Source organism: Hylaeus anthracinus, unplaced genomic scaffold (genome assembly GCF_026225885.1).
Source record: "Hylaeus anthracinus isolate JK02 unplaced genomic scaffold, UHH_iyHylAnth1.0_haploid 3, whole genome shotgun sequence".
In the NCBI taxonomy this organism is placed as follows: domain Eukaryota; kingdom Metazoa; phylum Arthropoda; class Insecta; order Hymenoptera; family Colletidae; genus Hylaeus; species Hylaeus anthracinus.
In genome coordinates, this window is record NW_026535284.1 from 6,992,796 (window position 1) to 7,011,724 (window position 18,929).

At 39.5% G+C, this 18,929-nt stretch overlaps 1 protein-coding gene across 15 annotated transcripts in view; it reads left to right on the top strand.

Annotated features, from left to right (window-relative positions):
- LOC128894056 (proteasome subunit alpha type-5-like) overlaps positions 1-18,929 on the top strand; it is a 196,488-nt gene that overhangs the window by 71,915 nt on the left and 105,644 nt on the right. The window lies entirely within an intron of this gene.

Here is an 18,929-nt window from a genome sequence, read left to right on the forward strand (position 1 = left end):
CCGTTTTCAAACTTTTGTATATTACAAAGCTTAGAGAGACCATTCTAAGATTCATTAAGCCTGGAAAGATAGAAATGTGTATATTACAAAGCTTTGAAAAATCATTGTAAGCTTCACAAAGCTTGGAGAGGCCATTCTAAGATTCACAAAGCTTAGAGAGACCAATCTAAACTTTAGAAAGCTTCGAGTGATCATTCTTAGCTTCACAAAGCTTTGAGAAACCATTCTAAGATTCACAAAACTTTGGGAAACCATTCTAAGATTCATAAAGCTTAGAGAGACCATTCTAAACTTTACAAAGCTTAGAGAGATCATGATATTTGTTCTTTTGATTCAAACTGTACGTTAAACTTTGTTGAAAAATTAATTTTGTTTCTCTAAGCTTTATGAAGCTTAGAATGGCTTCTCAAAGCATTGCGAAGCTTGGAATGATCTCTTTAAATTTTGTGAACCTTATCTATCTAAGCTTTGTGAAGCTTAGAATAGTCGCTTTTAATATAATTCAATTTATGGCACTTGTACAAATGAAACTCTGTTAAAACAGAGCCACCTTTCATTAAATTCGAACCTTTCACTTCTATACTCGACAAAACAACGGTACGAACGATTTCTACTTGAAATTCTTCGCCAAAAGATTACTCATAAAAATTGTATAAAGAACCGCAGCTTCGCAATACCCTCGACGCTCTGCTATGTTTACCATGTAGCATCTTGAAGCTCGAGAGGCAAAACATCATAGCATCTCTGCAATTTAGTAAAAATGCAGGAGAGTTTACGATCATAGCCAGGAATCTTCGAGAGTACATCGACCAACCGCAATAATAATGTAAATTAATTCCGTGACCTGTGCCGTAATTAGAAGTTGTCAGCCGCTGTATCAATTTATTACACTCGTCGCGCGTCTTGTCCGCGCTCGAGCCAACCTGGCCGGCATCGATGTAAACACAACGCTTGCGTTCATTCTAAATAATGAAACGAGATTATTTTACGTAACGCGAACCGGTAACGTACTCGTTTCGATTGTGACACCGCGACTCCTGTTCGAAGACGTGGAAATTAAAATAAAGGAAGACGTCACGTTCGTGGGTTTGCGGACGAAAGATTTATTGTCTAGGTTGCGAAGAAATAATAGCGACCAATATTTTTACTTCTTCTTAGTGTTTCTTTAAATTTTTGTAATTGTCTGCATTTGGATTTTTACGTTTCTTGTAGTTTATAGTTGGTTTTGAATTTTCTTCAATTTTAGAGTAGGCTCGGAAGACTTCATTCATTTAAAAAAATGTTAATATACAACATTTTTGTTGTAGAAGTATTTGTATTAGTACACTTTAGTAGAAGTGTAAGAATAGTAGTTTTACAAAGCTTAAAGAAATCTTTCTAGGGTTCACAAAGTTTAGAGAGACTATTTTAAGGTTCACAACGCTTAGAGAGACAATTCTGAGATTCATAAAGCTTAAAGAGATCATTCTAAAATTCACAAAGGTTCGAGTGACCATTCTTAGATTCACAAAACTTTGAGAAAAATCATTCTGAGCTTCACAAAGCTTAGAGAGACCATTCTAAGCTTTACAAAGCTTCGAGTGATTATTCTTACCTTCACAAAGCTTAGAGAGACCATTCTAAGCTTTACAAAGCTTCGAGTGATTATTCTTACCTTCACAAAGCTTTGGGAAACCATTCTAAGATCCATAAAGTTTTGAGTGACCATTCTTAGCTTCACAAAGCTTTGAGAAACCATTCTAAGATTCTCAGAGCTTAGAAAAATCATTCTGAGCTTCACAAAGCTTTGGGAAACCATTCTAAGATCCATAAAGTTTTGAGTGACCATTCTAAGCTTTACAAAGCTTCGAGTGATTATTCTTAGCTTCACAAAGCTTTGGGAAACCATTCAAACATCCATAAAGTTTTGAGGGAACATTCTAAGCTTCGCAAAGCTTTGAGAGACGAGAAAGAGAGAAAAATTCCGAGGCTATTGTGAAATTGACGAAAATTCAAACAACAAACACAAAAAGACACAAATACTTCATAAATTATCACGAAAAATATTCCACAACTCTAAAAAATTCAGAAAACATTGCAATAAACTCAGAATCTACTCAGTCAAATTATCAACCAGTTTACATTACTGTCAACGGAAAAAGAAATTCAAAACGCAAGTAAAATACATTGAAATAGTCGTAAATCACGCCAATCCGTCACTAGGCTGTCGCGTCTCGCACACGCGATAAATCCTGTCATAGATACGTCGAGGTAGGCCCGGACCGTGGTGTCTCATCCTCATGGCAGGTGCGTCAGGTGGAATATTAAACGATACAGTATGAGGGGGGCCCCTGCACCAGGCGCGTAATACGATTAACCGCGTCACCGTTGGATCCCTTGTAGCCACGCTGTCGCCTCAACAGGGGGTCTCCTAGCATTAGATCCATGATCTACGACTGGGACTCGTTTACAACGTTCGTTATGTTGGCTTTATGATTTACGGCTCCCTGGACACGCTTAACAGGCGACGTTGGTTACACAGTTTCTCCTAAGCGTGCCCATTAGGCATCCGCTGCCGCGACAACGTGTCCCTTCTCGTCAACTTTCCGTCGCTGGACGTTCTATTAGGTTATACGGAGATAAACATTGGCGCGGTTAAGGATAATTGAATTTCCTGTTGGCGTACACAGCGAAACTGGATGAAGATTTGAGAATTTATTTCGATATATCAGGTTGGAGTGAGATACTTCTTTTGGAGTAAATGGAATTCTTGTTTTGCGCGGTGGGAGGCTACTGGAATCGATATTGTGTGGTTTGAGATGGTAAAAACATAGTTGGAGTAATTATATCAAGGGTTAGTTAACGATTAGTTTTACAAAATTAAAATTTTTAGAATTTAGGAGCGAGATCCTTCTTTTGAAGTAAGTGGAATTCTTGTTTTGCGCGGTGGGAAGCTACTGGAATCGATATTGTGTGGTTTGAGATGATAAAAACATAGTTAGAGTAATTATATCAAGGGTTAGTTGACGATTAGTTCCTCAAAATTTAGATCAGAATAGAGTTTGAAGCCACGTATTGGTAGCTCGACAGACAACTAAATAGCATTGTTATTAATTACTAGACTGTAGAATTTTGTGCATTGTTACCAACTGGAAATATGGATAAATATTCGAAGATGTGCTGAAATTCATAAATACATAAAATATCAACAATAAGAAGCACGTACACTGTTTAGAGTACGAGACACTTCCATTCAAATACTATTTCTTTATCTATAGAAATATGAATTTGCATAAACATTTGCAGTCTACCAATTACTAACCAATACTCATTTGCAAGAGCAATCTTTCCTTTTTTAAAAAAAAAAAAACACAGCGCAATCAACGATGTTGCAATAAATGGTTCGGCTCAAAGTGGCGCTCATTAAGGAGGATCCCATAAAAGGTCACCCAACACGTCCTTCCTATCAATATCGTACACTGCACCAATAAAATCGCATAGATTATGAAGCATACCGCTTAAAAAACGCACGAAGTCTCTGTGGGAGTCGATATCAGAAAGGGAGAGAACCGCCTGTAGCCATGGCGACCTTTTCCTCCGTCATCAGATACGAATCTGACGGTACGTCCGGAATTTCTTTATCCCATGCCCTCCGCGGTTCGCCGTTTCTTTTTCCACGACGATTCCCAAAGCAGTTCGAGCATACTTTTACCATGGCCTTCGGTATCGACAGCACCGATTCCGCGATTGCAATATGTCAGCCAGGGAACGATCGTTTAAACTTCTGTCCAGCGACGCGCCGACATATCTCGCCATCTCGTGGCTCGCATACTTGTATAGGTCATGTTGGAAACCGTTGGAATGGATACGACCTTTTCTAGTGAATTGTTTTTGCGGCCTTCCTTCGGTCAAATGCGAAGGATCGTGGACATTCTTTGCGTTTTACGAACTTTCCCTCATAGCTGGCCCTCATAGTGACTTTCATTTCATCCCTGTGTCCCTTGGTTTTCAAAGAAGATTGCTTTCTCCCTACGTGTTTCTATCGAGTCCCTGTTAATATCGAGATTAAATGCTGTATATTGAGGTTACATTAATTTTAAGATCGAAAATCTTTTTATTTTCGAACAGTCGAAATTCATGTCTCATTATATAGTGAAAAATGCTGTGAAGCGATGAAATGGGTGGGTAGTAACAGAATAAATATGTCTTGTTACACAGCTTGAAAAGTGGAGGGGAAATATAATGAACATAGAGAAGGACAGCAAATAAAAAAGAGGACGATGCGAAAACACCAGGGTTGCATTAGCATTGTCTCACCGAGATATCTGATCTCGGATCATGTCACACTACTCGGCGATAGAACTCCTGGACCCCTCAGGCGGATACTCCCTATAGTGGGGATGCTTTCTGTGCATTTATCGTAGAGAAATTTGTGCATTTAAGGAGACTTTACTGTAATAACAATGAAATGTCCCGTTACAATTGACTCTGAATGCGTCACAAACCAATGAAGGCATCTTCTGAGAAAAACAAATTATGTCCTGTTAGTAGTGAGATATCCTGTCACTTGATATTTTCAATCTCTCCAACTCTTGCGCGTGCGCGAAGTCTCTAAATGTTTGGATTTATGAATGTCATTTGGATCCAGCTTGATAGAGTTTGTGCATGGATTAAATTCATTGATCCTACTTTTAGTGGAACTTTACGATAAACCTCGATGTATTCCTTGGCTAACACGGTCACACGAGTTAAATATTGTGGAACCACTGTAGTCGGTTTTAGAGAATACCTTCGGAACAAGAATTCTCCCTTTCGACATATTTAGAATAATTGGAAGAGGTTTTGATAGGAGAACGAGATAACATTCCACTGGGAACTACCCAAAAGCTGCACGAATCAGTTCCAAGAAGGTTGACTGTTTATTAATGAAAATAGCGATCCAGTCCTGCATTACCAAACCAATACATTCTGTTTCACAAATGGTTACATTATTTCGTTCACCTGCGCTATTACACTCACGAAATATCCGTAAAACTATACCTACTTCACCTAACTGAATCCTATTCCCAATTTACATTAACCCTCTATGGGTTACATGTTAATATATCGATATTTTATCAAATAATTTTAATTTTACGACAAAATAACGTATACGTCTTAATTCTGAAGTATAATGTCACTGATAACCATTAATAATATCGATGACGGTTGCCAGCACCATCAACTTAAAATATCAATGTAAATGCCATGCGAGTTTCCCGCAAAAAAATAATGTCCAGCAACTCTTGTCGCATAAACCAGTACCGGTCCAAATATGTACATATTTTTTCCCCCGATAAAGAAGAAACGCATCTGGCTATTTATCAGACCTCAAACACACGACAGAGGGGGTAAAGGAACCCCGTGCTTCACTCGAGACCCAGGAACAAAGCTTGAGAACCAACCAGTGGCATAACTGGATCACCGGTATAAATCACGCGGGTTCCCCTTGGCCGTTGCAACGGTACAGTGACAAAAAAATGAAAAGATCCTTCCAGGGTAACGAGCACGGGCACTTTCCTGAATCGCACTTATCGGTCGGTCGATGAGTGGTTACATCTTAATAAGGAGGGCAGGAACAAGCGGGCGCGAATTCATCGCCTCGCCTCGGTCATTATTAATGGCCCCGGTCTTGTTAGCGATTTTCGCAGGGGCACTTGGCTGCCACGGGGGAAAAAGATACGCCGGTGATATATTAATTTATTAACTAGTTTATTTATACGGCTTAAAGAGGCCCCGTCTACGCGCGCGCGGGGCCCCTGGGGACTCGAACGAGCCGGGACCTCGGCCATAACTCAATCCACGGATCTCGGGAGTCCCCGTTGGCAGTTTTCTACGCTGAACTACTGCGGCTGGTATCGATCCTATCTACCTGGTTGCACGCGCTTGGCCAGCCTCCCGACGAACAGGTTGGCCAATCGCCGCGGCCAGATTCCACCAGCTAACGTCGATTCCGCGACTTGTAAATCGAAATTTGTCTTCGGGGCTCGCGAGGCTTGTCGTCGACGGGCATCAAGTCGGGTTTCCGCGTGGAATCGTTATTAGCGACGACTGCCTGCGGGAACTTGTCGATTTAACGATCGGTATGCCAGGGGTGATCTCCAGGGTTAGTTTGGAGCAAATTATGGTTTCTTTGAAGAAAGTTTGGGTAGGGTGACTAAAGTGTTGGAGAAATTGTTATACAAATTTATGGAGGTTCTCGAAGGTGTATGTATGAATGATATCCATGTTTGTGGTATCAGAAACTCCGAGTATATACAGAATATCTGAGAACGTTCGTTTGAAGTATTCTACATGCAAAAGTAGATCGAAAAGATATAATAGAATTTTGTCATGGAATGCTTCGGTTTGAAGATAATCGAATTTGAACATTCATCCTGTTTGTATTTATAAATTGATAATAAAGAGTGCACTGAGAGAAATGCAGTACGTGTTGGTAGTACAGTGTGCGCTGTCAGTAATGTAGAGCATTCCGTCGATAACGAAAAGTGCATTCTCAGTAATGTAGAGCCTTCTGTTGGCAATACAGAGTGTCCTACCAGTAATATAGAACATTCCGTCGATAACGAAGAGTGTATTCTCAGTAATGTAGAACCTTCTGTTGGCAATACAGAATGCCCTACCAGTAACGTAGAACATTCCGTCGATAACGAAGAATGTTATCATTTCAAATCATTTTTTCAAATGAAATATCGGCGACGAAAACGAACTTTCCGCTTGCCCGTGTGATGCAAACGGGTTAATCGTCAACCACATTCATAAATCCTTCCCAGTTTCTCGTAACTTCAACACGCCCATCGCCATAAATAATTCACGAACGGCTAACAAACGTATACACAATGTCAAATCGTCACACGATAATTAAGAACACGCAGCCGAGTAACGTGTTCCTTAACTCGTGCGTCACCAATTTAAAACATCATCGATCTTAGTAACGATGCCTGGAACCGCGTGCAAACCGCACGTAAAGATTCTCGAGCTGGGAAACGAACTCGTCCTCATCAAGGCCGCTTTAATCGAAAGCCCGGCAGAAGGGACGTCCCGATCGAGGCAAAATGCAATTCAGAATTCCTGGGTCGAATCGCGCAGGGGACAGGGGAGCACGGTTTCCTCGGTCGCTTGTACCAGATCGCGTCGCCCTGACTGATTCGAAGAAGTTTCAGGCACCGTGCTCGGGGATAATTGTATCGTGCGCCGCGCAGGACGATCCGTCTCTGTCGACTTTATCTTACCGCTAATTTGTTCGATAGGTTGACCAAGGGGACCAGCCGGGAACGGTAGAGAATTACGGATCATCGCCGGAGTAAATCCTCCGGTATCTCCGGCTCGCGAGTCTAACTAACTAGAGACGATAACCGGCGCCGCGGCCCATGGCGAATACTGGCCGAGAATTTATTGTCGGTAGTCGGTGCATATCGTTGCAATTATTAAAATTCACGCAGATATTGTAGGTTAGCGTGCTTGAGCTGAATTTTACATTTCTTGGATCTGTTGTTGTCGCTTCGAGAGTTTTAGTATGATGTTTTGTTGGATATCTTGTTTCGTTTAATATTAGGAAGACTGGAAAGTAATGTCGTTTCTGCGAATCTCAATACTTACTTATCATTCATCAAGTGTTGATAACGAGGGTGATTACATAATTCATGAAAAATACATCGAAATTTATTAAGAATGTGTTTGATTTTAATGTAAAAGAAATGACATTACTTTTCGGTTCCCCTAATGTATACATTTTTGTTAGGGGTTTGAAGAATTATTTGAAGTGGAGTTGTTTCTCAATATAGATATATGTTACCTGGTTGAGGTTGAATCAATTGAAGAATTATTTAAAATAGAGTTATTTCTTAGTATAAAAATATGTTACATTGTTGAAGTTGAATTAGTTAAAGAATTACTTAAAATGGAATTGTTTCTTGATGTAAACATGTGTTAGATTGTTGGTAATGCATTATGTCATTTGGTAATGCAACGAAGAATGCTCTGTCAGTATAGTAGAGCATCTGTTGGCAATACAGAGTGATCTGTCAGTAATGTAGAGCATTCTGTCGGCAACGAAGAATATTGTCAATTTAATAATAGCATTGAAGGTCATACTATAGACAATTTTGCATGCCTTTATTAAAATAAACATCTCTTAGTCTATTTATCGCACCTTAATATAAATAAACGTTTAGTTTTTGAGCCTCTTTCAAGTCTATTCTCTGCTTCTTTCGAGTTTCAACCGTTCCCTTCCATTGATTTCTATGAAAATTAGTCTTATCCTCGAGTATCGAGTTGAAATATTGTAACAATATGATTCGAGTAAAATTCCGGCGCTTCCTGGAAGAGAAAGGACCACGAAGCAATCCCTCAGCTATTATCGTGCGTGCGGTTTTGACTCGTTTAAATTCGCCTGGCGATAACTCGCGATCGAATCGATCAGGTATCGATTCACGCACGTGTGGGATTATTCGCGTGTCGAACGAGCGGACCGGTTCATGAAAACTCCGACAACGGGCATCGACGAATATCGAAACACGTATAATGAGAGAAGCCTTCGGCCCGTTTCTTTCTTTTTCACCCTGTTTAACGAGATACCGTGCCGAATGGAATTCCCGTGCCACGTGGACGCATGAATTTATGCATTTTGCGATCATTAGTTCGGGCAAAGTATCTAAATTTCGTCTCCCAGCTTGAAGCCTTTTAACGTTTTCATTTATTTTCCGTGTCCTCTTTTTTTTTTCGCCACGATCGCCTGGAATATTTCGCGACGTTTCTCTAATTTTTAAATTCGGCTATGCGTCTCGAAGACCGTTTAGAGGAATGCAGAATTCTTGGAAAAATCATCGAGGGGCTGTCCGTTAAATGAGATCCACAGTTTATATACATAAATTCACTTGGTAAATTGTTTATTGTTAGGTGAAGAAAATTTAGTAAAGATACTAATAATATTTCAACTCGACAGTCGACAACGAAAATAATTTTCATGGATATCAACAATCAGGATTAATTAGAAATACCCACACCGTAACAGTAATATTAATCCAAATCTGATAATATTTCACTTAATGAAAATATTATGGACTAGCTGCATCCCGCGGTTTCCATCCGCCTGGAATACGAACGTTGCATCCCCTTTTTACCTCTTTAGGGGTTAAATTTCGAAATATCCTTTCTTATTCCTTGTGTACATCATAAAGGAAACCTCTGTCAAAAATTTCAGCTTTCTAGGTTCAAGGGTTTAACTTGGACGTTGATACAAACTTTGCAGCCTCTTTTCACCCCGTCGGGGTTGAATTTTTTAAAATGCCGAAATATGTGTTCGATTAATTGTATCAAAGAGCATTAAGACCAAGATTCAAGCAAATCCGACCACAAATAAAATATTCCTCATACAAACGTTGCAATTCCTTTTTTACATCCATAGAGGTTGAATTTCGATATATCCTTTCTTATTCCTTGTATACATTATAAATGAAACCAGGGTTTAGCCTGGACGTTGACTTTAATCAATCAGGGCTTCATCCTTATATACATATATAGATAACGATTGAAAACTGTATAAAGCAATTTCATTTTATTCGCACCTAACTCGTCCATTTTGGAGCACGCGCCAAGAACGATCCACGGTCAAAAAATGTTCCTTGTTCTCTCGAGTACATAGCAGATAGATTAGGTTAAAGGCCCGTGGCGGATGTTCCTTGTCAGTGGAACGATGATCGACCAGCTCGTGGTTTTCATCGCGACTCGGAACGTCTGCCAACTGGAAATACGGTTCGCCCCCTTTTCCGTCCGTACCGGTTCTCTTCTCGATACCTCTACTCGTATCGTCCACTCGTGTAATTTAATCCGTCGAAGCGCTCTCCAACAGATTACTGGAACTCGGAAATTTTTCATAATCAACGTCATCATCTCGTTGCCAGCTCTCGGCAACGCTCGTGCTGTCAGGTTTCTCGAGTCGCATTGGCGCTCGAACGCCGAGGCGCGCTCCTTCGCCTAATAAGTCCCGCTTGTCGATTAAACACCGGATATAGATGATTTTTTATCGAACTTTTTGGACGAACGTCAAAGGCTATTCGAAATTTCCGCTCTGTTTCCCGTCGCAAAGTTGTTTTCCACGTCTGTCGAACAGGATAACACTTTGTGGTAATTATCGTAATTACGCTGAAAGGTGATCAGCGTTATTATATTTAAATAGGCAGTCGAGGCTCGTGGAAATGATACATAGAACTGTTTACAAGGTTCTGGTTGTGGACGCGGCGGCATGTACAGGGTGGTCTGAAAATGATTCCCAAGAATTCTTCGTTAGTAGGATGAAATCGGAGGATGTGTTTTTAAAATTATAATTGTGTTTTGTAATTTGAATTCTTTGACGTTGTTGAGGAAAATACTCTGTTTCGATTAGTGATTCTAATTCGTATTTCAAAATTAAATAGAAGGAATTTAGTTACTTTCTATATAACTTTCACTGTTTTTAAATAAAAATAGATTTAGCACTTGAAGAATTTCGTACAATTTAATGTTTTGATTGTTATGTTAGGATTTACTAGGATTCACTAAAACAAATTAATTAAGAATCTTTAATAGCTGACGATCCATATTAAATCATATTATCACATATTCTGCATTCAGTGCAGCAATAAGCAAAACGGGTGTTTACTTTTACTTAACTCAAAAAATGAAGATCCAGTTTGTACAATCTGTTTAAAAAATTCCCAAGGATGACCCACTCTTCGAAGGTCTAAAACGAGATCCCTCGCCCTTTTTCCTTCTTTCGCATTCGATAAATAAGAAAAGGAGAAGCGTCGACAAAGTACGCTGCTCGAGAAACATTTATAAACTTTATCCCCTCGACGGAGATAATCCAATCGTGAAATGCATGCGTCCACTTCCATCGCAGCACGTCAGCGCCAGAAACGATTCCAATTCCCGATTCGCTGAACACAGAAACCTATCACGAGCGTTGAATTCGCGTTCCCACTCAGCAGTCATGAAGTCATCGCAGTCAACGTCTCCGTCCCGCGAAAGGAGGGTAACCAAAGCTTGATTTACGCCGGCAATCCTCTCGGTGTGCTCACTCACGATTCGGCCACGTTCAAATATCATCTCGATGATCTTCGAACGCTCTGAACCAGTGGTTCTTAGCCTTTCTGCGATTCAGGAGATTTGTCATCTTCGAGATTTAAGATACAGGTTAAAGGAGATGTTAAAAAAGCACTCTTTTATTTTAACGTTTGGGCTTCGTAGGTTCAAGTCTACTCCGGAAGATTTATAATTGTGACAGTAAATTTATAGAATTATATTATGTGAAGGTCTGTCATGATCGTCAAGCATAAGGATATATAATAGAGAAAAGAATTTTAAGATTTGAGAAGTCGTAGGAATACTCGATTCTAATGTGTTTTAAATAGAGACCAAAAGTAATAGTTATTTCAATAAATTTTTCAAGATCACGAATTTATAAAGATAACAGTTATTTTAATTCTTTGTACTCGAGGCCTTTTTTCTGGAATCTACCAGCAACTCGAGATGTTTCTTAGTATTCTATTGCCATAAATTCTAAGCCTTTACCTCACCGACAATCATTTTATTGACACTTCGAGTTCCAAAGAAATTAAACTTAAAGAAACATTAAGTATTTTAGATTTGCTGCGTGAAACCTAATGGTAACTGAAAGTTCGAGTGCAAAGGGTCAATACATTTTTGAAGACCACGGATCTGTAAAAATATAAATTATTTTAATCAATTCCTGCGGTCATGAATTTATAAAAATAACCGTTATTGTAATCAATTTTTTGAAGAAGATCATAGTTCGGTCTTACTCGACACCATCCTGCGATTGTTTACCTAAATTCAAAACCCAAATACATCCTCAGACACAGCTCCTACCACAACGGCGTTAGATTCTCCTCCAAAAAAAAAAAAAAAACGAAAGTTCCCGAAACATCTCCCGTTCATGTCCACGATACCTGTGTCCCGTCGACTCACTGGTTAAGAATCACTGCTCTAAACCGTTCAATAACACTCGAAAGCGATCGTAACCGGGATGGCGAGCATGTCGTTGCTCGGCCACCGTGGTAAATCAAGCCCGTGAACGACCGTGTAAAACCTCTGGATCGCGTTATTTCGCCGGTTTCAACACACAATATCGTTCCGACGGTTGTACACGGGGCTAATGAGAGACAGAGGGAATGCGTCGAACGCATCAGAGACACAGGTAGACGTATTTAGGTAGGTGTTTCAGCCACGAATGCGCCGAGTGTGGGCCAGTCCAGTTATTTCAGACGGATAAGGTCGGGGCCCCGGGACGCGAAGGAAACGTGGAGAGCTGGATAGGTGTTCACGAAGGGGGTGAGAAGGTAGGAAGGCTTTCCATTGGGTTCAGCAGAAATTGATAAGACGTCGCATTAACTCGCAACGTTCTCTCGTTTGACGTTATCCGTGAGAGAGGATACGCTCTCGCCGTCGTGACAAGGAAACACCAGCGCCCTTTTTCTCTGTTTCTCGTCTTCCCTCGGGGTCACTCTGCTTCCCTCTTGTCTTTTTTATCTGTCCACCAGTGCGCGGTCGGGATTACTTTGTCGCGAGCGGAATAAAATTAGCACCTCGCCGAGGCGATTTATGGACCGCGATAACTCCGATAATTATCGTCGGATAACCGCGCTGACCAGATATTCCGCCATTTTTTTAAAACAGTTTTCGCATCCACGGAATCGATGGACAAGTGCAGCGACTCGTGCGCCTTGGGATCCTGTCGTCTGATAAGGATCGCCTTTCAGGGATTCGTTTTTGGCAGGGATTCGGTGTTTTCAGGGCAATCGACGCGTATCGGTGACGATTCGTTTCTTGGACCGCTTGAGATTTAGGGTAAGTGGATGGTAATCCAAGTGTTGAGCGAGATCTCAGACTATTGTGCTCGCGAGAGAACATGGCGAGCTGTGGAACGAATGTTCTTTGGTACAGACTCTAGGATCTCAGTCTTTCGTATTTTGTTACGGCTTTTCGATGCCAGGGAGGGAACTACCCCTTAGACTGCCAATTTTATTATATTTTTATGATTGAAAATCATTTATAAATAGTGTGGGTGCATATCTGAAAAATGTCACACTGACCGTTACGCTTGATGAGTTGTCAGGGAAGGCGATCGATTTGTGGAACAGTCGACAGAAAAATAAAATTGTTGCTGCACAGAAAAACAATGCCAACCAACTTGCTAACATTCCTATTTCTACTTATTGTACTTTTAGCGTTAGTTCATAGTATTGCCACATGAATGAAAAACTTTAAATAAAATAACAGAGTTAAGCAAAAGGTGGAATAGATTTTAACCTAGATCTAACTTCGAAGGAATAATCGAACATTGGTGTTCTTCACCTCTTAAGCTACAATCACGTGTAAGACTCGTGGTCGGATATTCAGGCTGTTAGAGCTTAAACTGTAGCTTAAAAGGTTAACACATTGCCTGCCACGTCTCCCATACACAGGTGACAGGGCTTTTCACTAGAAAAATCAATAAATTAATTGTACAAGTGAAATGTTAAACAAAAATAAATCTGAATAGAATTTATCAATTTTGTACAAGTTTCAAAAATAAAAATTACTCCACATGTTCAATTATACAGTTACCAATTATAGAAACATAATTTTAGCCTCGTAGAAATTTTCAAGTATCGCTCTGTCAGTCAACGTACTAACGTATAACTGCTTAACAAATTAAATATAAAAGAATTTATTGCTCGCATCCAAAAATGTTGACAGAATTCTCTACATTCCCAAATTATAACTCAGACAGAGAAATAATAATAATCGGTACTTTTAGCCTCGTAGAAATTTTCAAGTATTACTCTGTCAGTCAACATGCTAATATAGTTGCTTTACAAATTAAATATAACAGAATTTATTGCTTGCATCCAAAAACAAAGCTCTATATTGTCACATTATAACGCAGACAGAGAAATAACACTCAATACCTCCCATTACTATTCAAATGACACCTACTATCGCAACAACCTCTTCATCGACCTTATCATCGAGTACAAGACTAGGCATCGACCACTTGAATACCTAAATAATTACATAAATAAACAAACCAGCGCCAAGTCTCCCGTAAAACGGAATTAGATTCAGCGTCGAATAAAATCCACCAGACAAGCCTGAATTTCCCAGCGCCTAGCGCAATCTCGCGATTAGGCGCATTCCCGCGGGGAGACTTCAATGCCAGCGTCGCATTACAAGTTCAAGCGCGCACCGTGGTTTTCACGAAACGTGTTAATCGCGCGTTTAATTCGAGACCGGGGCACACCTACTCGCGCACGTATTATATCGAGCGCATAATGTGAGCGTTTTAAGAGCCGGGAAATATCTTAAGCGTATATTGCCGCACTTAGCTCCAACATGTTGAGCGGCCCCGTTAATTTCACTAATTAAGTTAGCAACCCGACCGCCCCGCCGCCTTATGAGCGGCGTTATTTATATTTTTTTGCGTATTAATTTCTGGCCTTCTTATTTCTCGCGCGACTTCCTCCCTGCAGCTGGTTATTTTCGTTTCGCCTCGTTTATCGGCTCGCCTTTAAACGTTTCTCCCTCTCCAGCGTTCTTGACCGCTTGCAATCTCTTTCGACGTTTTCAGCGCGTTTTTTGTTTCGTTCGTCGTTCATTTTTTGAAAATTGCCGTCCCGATACAACGCCTCGATTTCATATCTTATCGATGCTCGCGCACCGGCTTCCACGAGGTTTTACGGCGCAAGGGAACGGGCTCGTTTTAATAAATGTTTACCTCGACGTGTCACGGATGAGCGGGATTCATAACTCGTTAAAAGGAGGAGAACGGATCTGAATTTTCGCGTGCGTGCGGTCAGGTTGATAGCGATCTGGATGGGAGGAATTTTAGAAAGGTTCTCTGACTTTTTGTGGCGAGACAATTGTTTTTTTTTTTTTATTTTTCGAGTATTTTTAGCGTCAACTCCTCTCTAGGGTTGATATATCTAATTTCTTTGGAAATGTAGTTCATATAAAATTTCTTGATGCACGTACTAATTGTTTTACTTAATTTTTAGAGTATTTTTATTGTCAACTCCACTCTAGAGTCGATATATCTCATTTCTTTGAAAATGTAATTCGATTAAAATATCTTGATGCACGCATGCATAATAAAGAAACGCATTCCGTTATTTTTAAAGGAGCATAATCAAAGGAGGGACATCGAATTCTTCGGTACTAATTTGTTGACTCGCAAAATCTGTTTATCAATCATTTTCTTGCTTATTACTTTAAACATATGATACTCCGGTCACCAACTTCTCGGATATTTTCTTTTCCCTTAATTTAAAGTGTCAAGTTCGTGACAGATAAAATTCGAATTCAAGAAAACAACAAAAGTTTTAAATAACAAAGTTATATTATCCGAAATCGTAACTAAATAATAGTGTAACGAGTGGACTGTGGATATTTATAAAATATACAAATATATAAAAATATATAAAAATACAGTATTCTAATAAGCAACTACTCAGCCAGTTTATTTCTCTTAATATAAACCGTCAAGTTCATAATAGATCAAATTCTAATCTGGATAAAACTTTTAAATAACAAATGAAAGAAGATCTTACATTACCAAAAATTGTAACTACCTAAGGATGTAACGAATAGACTGCGGATGTTTATAAAATATATAAATATATTAACACTAACAACATTACACCATTTGAAAGACAAAACGTATTTTCCTTCAATTTCCAATTCTTTTTCTGTATCTAATTAGCATAAACATCCTTGGTCTAGTAACGGTCAATAATAATCGATAATATACCCCGAGGAAAGTGACCCGCGGTAATGGATCTCTCAATTATGTTGTTTTGTTTCGTCGATTAGGAGGGCCATCCGCCCACGACGCTTCTCCGAAAATCGGCGTCGCGCTCGCGTGAGGAATCCTAATTTATGAAAATATATTCACCGCGGATCGTCGAGTGGGCTGCCGCGATTTCGATTAATTTTACGCCCCGTTAACTCGCCTCGGCGATCGAGTATATCGACTCGAATCGACCATTTCGACAACGATGTCCGAAAATTCGATTATTTACAATCACCAGCGAATCGTTCCTTCGTTATATTGAATTTCCAGAGTGGCCGTTTCTTAATTTCGTGCTTGGTGTTTACTTTAATCCGACAGTTGGGTTGGTCGCCAAGAATGTTAACAGATTGAGCCAGACTTGTGGAGATTATTAGGTTAATTATTTGCAGGGAGCTCCGATGGAAATACAAAAAGGAAATATGAAAGCATTCTTCAAACATAATAATTTTCATTATAGAATTTTTATATTTTTTTATTACTTTGTGACACACTCTGTTCTGAGGATGTGCGTTTATACTGTTCTGAACTCTAAATTTGCTTTTTAATCTTTAATAATAATAAACCTACTCGTTTAAAATACTTCAGTGAGACTTTCCTGGCAGGTACCACTTCATGAAAATTTCTTTCTATAATTAGATTATATAAATCATTTTTTTGTGAATGTATATAATTACTGTCTCTAGAAGTAGAGCCTTTACATAGACCAAGACTGTTTTCATTCCGTTCAAAATTCGATCACACTTCCGTTTTAACTACTAAAATTATAATAATCCGATGTAACTCAACTCCAACTGTCCCAAACGTTAGAACGAACCGATGTTCGTCTCGAAAGAGCCGAATAAAAAGAAACCGTCCGATAGAGCCGTAGATCGATAAATCTCGTTCGATAAGCGCGATTAAATTACAATACATTTTCATAAATTAGGATTCCTCACGCGAGCAACGTCGATTCCGGGAGAACGTCGTGGGCGGATGGCGCCTTAATCGTCGAAACAAAACGACATAATTAAGAGATCCATTACGCGGGCCACTCTACCCAACGGAATATTATCTATTATTAATTCAATCGGCGAGGGCCGGTACTCTTAATTACGGAACCAGCATCGACTTTCGGCGGGCACGATGCTAAGAAGATCAACGAGTTCCAGGAATATCCACCTCCTCGGAAGAACTGAGCCAGAATGGCTCTCTCCCCCGGTGGGTAGGGTCGCACAAAAAGACTCCTCGTGGAATTCCCTTGGTCAACTCGCTCTAATGATGTGTCGTTATTTTTATATTCCGGCTGTATTTCTTTTTCTTCGCTGTCGTTTTGACTGCCTGCCTACTTACGCCACGACAGGGCATTTGGTAGTCGATCCGGAAGGATTTATGAAGAGGGATCTTTTAAAAGGAAACGACGATCCCTTTTCGTTTCTGTTTAGTCCAGCGGATATTTGATAGGATCGTCGCGAATGCGATAGAATCTTTGGTATAAATGTCCAGTTTTTGGTACAAGCATGTGTTTAATTCGGTTTAGCTTTGCAAAGTAGACCATACTAGATTGGTTCGTCGCGATTGTTATTGAATCTTTGCTGTAAAAGTGTAATTGAGGGGTGTGTAGAGGTTTTGTGATGCAATAAGAAGGAAAATTTGAAGAAATGCAGCTACATTTTTATTGCAACACACCTCTCAATTTTTTGTACAGTTTGGTTCAGTTTAGTCTTGCGAAGTAGGCTAGGCTATACTTGATGGGATCGTCGAGATTATAGCAGAATTTTTAATATAAAAATCTAGGTTTTGGTCAAAATATTTAATTCAATCTATCTAGCTTTGTGAAGTAGGTCAGGGTATACTTGATGGGATCGTCGAGGTTATAATAGAATATTTAGTATAAAAGTCTAGGTTGTGGGAGAAGTGTTTAATTTAGTTTAGCTTTGTGAAGTAGTTCAAGATGTCGATTGATATGATATCTACTGCAAACACGCCCTCAGGGGCTGTAGCTATATTTTATTATAGCTACAGTACGGGTTTAGCAATCCCGAGGTACCCGAGCTATATGGGGTCCAGTGGGTTCCCAACAGACTACTAGAAAAGAGGCATCTAAGCAAATGCAAAGTAATGTAAAGGAAGAATTAAATTAATGTAAATAACGAACAAATGCTAGGCTGGTACGTCCGACGTTACAGTGAAATTACATGACTTCTCAACCTTATAAATAAAACTTACTCTCCTGTAAACACCTAGAATATCATTCTCGTCCAATTAACCCTTAAATGGACGATTTTTGTTTCACGTTTTAAAAAAAATATATTTGTGTAATAGACATGTATTACTGTCTAGGAAAAATAAGTAAAAAAATCTAGACATGAATTTACTATACTTTTCAAAATTCGTTCAGAAATAAGAACTAGTTGTCAGAATTACAAAAAAATAAAAGAAGGTCAATTTTATCTGTGATGTTTAGTATGTTGTTTAAAAACAACATTGTCCATTTAAGGGTTAATAGTTCAACAACTGTGGTTCGTGGAAGAAAAGTTAGGAAAATTCCTTCAAGGTTTAAAGAGATCCTTCTGGTGTGAGGGCCGAAAAATGAAGCATACTTTAAAAAGAATATTTATTATAAAAATATTTCAATACTCTTCCCCAACAGTATTGTTAGTAGAAAATCATTAGAATCGTTCTTTATTTTATAGACTCCGAAAAAGAATTCCCAGAGTATGCTTAATTTATCGACCATCACTCCATAAAGACTCTTTACAAAAATTTCTCTCTTCGTAGACTACAATCTCATTTCCACAAAAAAATACCAAATAGCCCCCTTCCTCCCCCACCCCCACCCCCCGAAAAGTATTATATTTGCCTCGAAATGATCTCCCTGATAAAAAAAATTAACACCAGCTACCGACAATCGACATACTATTAATAACAATAATAATTACAAGTATCATCAAATCATCCGCACAAACTTTGCACGTATAAAACCTGCAAATCCACCTCGTCGTCCTCCACAAAGACTCGTCGCGCAACCGTATAAAAATGACCCCCATCGCGCGAGTGTTTCGATAATCCCGTCGTTTTCAAGATCAACCCCCGAAGACGCGAT